A 4,977-nucleotide genomic window follows, 5' to 3' on the forward strand; every position below is an offset into this window, starting at 1 on the left:
ACCTCCGCTTCACTGTGGGATAGTGTCTGTGGACCTCTGAATGTGGGGAGGGTCATCTAGAACAAGGGTGGTCAACCTGTAGCATACACGCCACAGGTAGCACAGGTAGCTTCTGTGTGTGGCATGCAACAAATCAGGGAGTGGTGAGGGAGCACAATGGCAGATTGGGAAGGAATCAGAAAGTAGAGCAGCAGATCGGGCAGGCAGGGGGTGAGTCTTGTGGGAGAGATGGGAGGAAAGGGAGTGGGGACCTGAGGCTGCAGTGGGGGGCAGAAGCGGTATGAAGGGGGGAAGAGAGAGGAACAGGGGAGTCAGGGCAGCCTGAAACTGCAGTGTGGGGTGGAGGGTGGGGGAAGGGACAGTGGGCAGCAGACGTGTGGCAGGGGCCAAGTTGCTTGCCTCTCGCACTACCTGCTCTACTGTCTCTGTACTGCCTGTCCCCCACTGCCTGCCTTACCAGGTGCCCCCTTACTGCCTCCCTCACCATGTCTCCCCATCACCTGCCACATTACTGGCCCCCCTCATCGCCTTTCTGGGGGATGAGAAAATGAACTTAAGATCATCCTCCAATAATTAGATTCCATACATGGAAAATTATAATATCTTTATCAATTTTCTGAGCGTAGAATCTAATTATTGCGGGGGGTCGTCTTACATTCAGGGTTATCTGGTATTCAGGTAAATATGGCCCTTAGGGGTAGAGCCACAAAATGTTACTGGGTCCATGATATGGGGGTGGGGTCAATTACTTGGAACATTATTGTTGGGCCATGCAAAATTAACCTCTGCTGTTGGGAAAGAGCCACTTGGGTGTTTGGGGGCATTCATAGACAGCTGGCTTTTGAGGTATGCATAGGGATTTGTGAAGTTGAGACCAGACTTTAATACAGAAATGTCTGCCCTTCCATGTATCCCTCATCTCAGACAGGGAATGACAGGAGTTTTGGGCAGCCATGTAGATTGTAAGCAGTAAGTTTTCCTACTCTACCGCTTCCTCTGTGGATATGTAAGATGGGGGCTTACAGATGAAATTGCTGTCTCTCAGCAGCAGCCTGCTCTTGCTCTGTCAGATATTCAGGTGGGAACTGCATTCCCTGTGTACTGATCTACATCGTGCAGCTGCCAACATTTGTGGATCGTAACACCAAAAAGCATCACTATGGAACAACCCAGCTGACTTCTTGCATGACACCAGCTGGGGAAGATGGCACCTTCCTATCTGTTAATTATTAATGATTGAATATACTTTTCAAAACCTTGTTCTTTAGTGAATCAATCTTCATCACAGTCAGAGGTAGCAATTGGACAGCTCTTGGGCACTGCATTGTAGTTCTCCACTAAGTATGTCTATGCTGCTCTATTTTAGTAATACTAGTGGGTAAACTGTTTACAAGCACTTCTGCAAGCAACTTAGTGGTGGAGCTGAAAAAAAATAGGTCAATTTTGCATTGAAGAGTGAAACAAATTTCTTCCTGTTGATGTTGGAGAGGGGGACAGATGCACCATCTTTGCATACATCTGTAAACTTCCCAAGTGTGCCAAAGCCTCCATCAGCATTAATGATGGATAACATGAAATACTATTCTCTTATATGTGGCAGCTACAAATAAAAACTTTGCCAACTAGTGCCTCATGACAGGACAGTGCTTATTAATAATTCTAAATGCCACATTCAATCCTCAGTGATGTCCCTGCAATCCCAAATTCTGCCCTGCAGTTACACTGCTGTAACCATGAGAGTATACTGGTAGAATTTAGCCCAGGGGTCTATGGCAGTTGGGAATGAGTAGAGCAGATGGGCACCAATGTAAATAGAGTAAGAAAAATGCAGTAAATTCTCAGCATCCTTGGGCACTCTCCGCTATCCTCCTTCTCTCTTGGACTCAGTTCTAATAAGTTGCCAAAAGAAAAAAAATATCAGTGAAACTACCATATTCCAGGAGATGAAATAAATACTGACCATATGCTGTTCTGTATGGAGAGATTAAAGAGGTCTTCAAAATATATTTAAAATATAAAAGATTAAAGTTTTACCCTAGCTATTTAGCAGAACAGCTTGGCATGCTGTTATATGCTATGTCACTGGCACTCAACCTTTTAGCCCTGCAGGCCAGATGAAGAGAGTAGGTCTGGTCCCCATAGGCTAGATGACATGGCACCAGGGGCCAGATCTGGCTCATAGGCCAATGCTCCTGTACTACATTATGCCACCTTTACTCAAATTAAGGAATACTTTAGCCTTCAGTTCATCTTACAGAAACAAATGGATATATATTTGAGGGGACACAGTACCGCTCAATGTAGTAAGAGTTTCACAATCTAGCTTATATGATCACTGAACTGTGTGGCCAAGTGGTTGGAACCACGTGGTGGCTGACAGGAAGACATGAAACCAGTGCTCTCCTGGATCAGCCATGAATTCAGTGTATGACATTTCTGCACCACTACTTCCTCATTTGCAAAATGGGTATAAAGTATTTTGCTTTTCTGAAGCGGTTTGAACTTTGGATGAAAGGCATTAAAAGTAAGTGCTGTGTATTTCTCATATACTATCTGGCACATTGGTTTCATAAACCTTATTTCATATCAGAGCACTGGGAAATCAACATCAAAGAAATGCAGAATTACAGGGACTGAATGCATTCACAACTGGAGCTGGCCAGACTTGACATAATTTTGAAAAGCAAACAAGAGTTGAACACAGCAAACTCTATACTCTCTTTCTAGAAAAAAAAAATCCTGTGGCGCATGCTAACTTTTCTGTAGGTTTTTATCAGAATACAATAATTTAATAGAAAATGCTATCCCTGTTATGGGATTCTGAAGGATACTTCAAAACATCCATGGAGAAAGTTTAAAAAAGAATGAAATCATGTTGGGCAGAATTCACTCATGACTTCGGGAGCTTGAATTTTTTGGGTGTTCAAGGTGGGCTACTTTAGAAGGTCTTTTAGGACACGCTACTGAGTTTAAAGAACTTGAGTTTTTAAAGTTATGTATTAAGATTGGGCACCAGAGAAGGAAGATACTAAAATCATAGGGCTGGAAAGGACCTCATGAGGTCATCTATTGCCACCCCTGCCAAGGGCAATCCTGAGGCAGATCCAGATGGGGTGCAGTGGCAAGGCTGCAACCCCCTTTTTGACCATACAGCAAAAGCAAGACCAGGGATTTTTTTTAAGTCCCTGAAGAAGGGAAGAATTCCTCCCCTCCACTCCTCATGCACATCCTGTCTCCTTTCCTCCTTCACCTGCAACTGCTGCTGTGTCCCTGCTGTTCCAAGGGAGGGGACCTCCTGTTTCACTCCAGCTGGGTTGCACAGGGGTTAGGCTCAGCCTAGAACAACAGCAACAGTAGGCAGGTGGGTTTCCTACCATTGTTTCCCACCAGCCTGGAAGCAGATGTGGGGAGGAAGAAATCATCCACCTGCCGCTGGGACCGCTGCTGCTGCTGCCTTTTCCTGGGCTGAGCCAAGCCCCCCATGCAGCCCAGCTGGAAAGAGGCGTGAGCTCCCCTTGCCCTCCAGACAGCAGGGACATCAGCAGTGGCAGGAGTAGGGGCGTGCAAAATGGGACGTATTCAATTCAGATTTTGCCCAAATCGGAGACAATGATTTGATTCATTGATTCGAATTCAGATTTGGCCGAATCTGAATCTGACGATTTGATGCTGATTCAGAGAATCAGCAATTTGGCCATAGACACAACTTTAAATGTTTTTTCTACATACCTCAAGGTAGCAGGCGGCTCGTGAATGCTGCAACGGTGGAGCAGATAGAGCATCCCACAGAAGTGCGCAAGGGCCCCCTGCATACTTGGCGGTGAACCTGGAAATGGACCAGAACTACTTCTGGTCCACTTCCAGGTCCGCCAGGAGGCCCCCCTGCACCTCCCCGGCTCAGACCTAGGAGGCATCAGTTGCTGAGCTGTGGGGGTGCAGGAGGGGACCCCCAGCACTCCCTGGTGGACCTGGAAGTGGATCGGAAGTGTTTCTGGTCCACTTCTGGGTCTGCTGCTGAGTGTGCTGGGGAGCCCCCGCACTCCTGTGGGATGCTCCATCTGCTCCACCACTGCAGCATTCACGAGCTGCTTGCTACCTTAAGGTATGCAGAAAAAACATTTAAAGCTGTGTCTATGTCCAAATTACTGAATCTTTCTGAATATCTCCAAATCAATTCAGGGGGTTCCCATTTGATTTGGAGAGATTAAAGGGTCTCCTGATTCAATTCGGATTTGGAGATTTGGCCACCAAATTGGGCCGAATCTCTGCCCAATCAAATCAGGTACCAAAGCTTCACACAGCCCCAGCAGGCAGGGGAGTGGGAAAATGGGAGATGAGAGGAGAAAAAGGAGGGTGTGAGGGGATGTGCCTCTGAGCAGGGAAGAGAGGGGGACTTTTACCTACTTTGGGGGCTTAAAAAAGGCCCTGGTCTGCCCACTCCAGTTGGCTGGGAGAGGGAGAAGGCTGGGAGTATGGGAGGCAGCTGCCCCTGCAGCACCAGCCACTGCTCCTGCACCCCACTTTGAAAACCCCAAATCCACTTCTGTTTCTAACTAAACCAATCCAGTTAAGCGTCTGTCCAACTTGCCCTTGAAAATTTCCAGAGATGGAGAGTCCACATCTTCTCTAGGTCACCTTTCCCAATGCTTGACCACCCTCAGCAAGTTCTCCTTGACCTCCAACCAAATCTTCCCTCATTACATTTAAAACTAGATTTTTGTAGAACTCTGTGGGTTTCATCCTCGTCCCATTCTCTTCCTTTTCTGAAGGGCCCAGTGCTTAATCACCCAGTTTCCAGAGGCAAGCAAAACCCTCTAATTAAAATTCACTTTCCCCCTTTTCTGAAACCCTCTCATTAAAATTCCTGTCCCCCTCATCCTCTTCATAAGGCTGTTCTTGTACGCGCACATAAAATAAAACCCGCCGATCTGCTAAACAGGTTTACGGTGAACCCAAGGGTCAAACTGAAATCTCAGC

Source organism: Gavialis gangeticus, unplaced genomic scaffold (assembly GCF_001723915.1).
Source record: "Gavialis gangeticus isolate Ggan-Ray unplaced genomic scaffold, GavGan_comp1, whole genome shotgun sequence".
NCBI lineage: Eukaryota > Metazoa > Chordata > Crocodylia > Gavialidae > Gavialis > Gavialis gangeticus.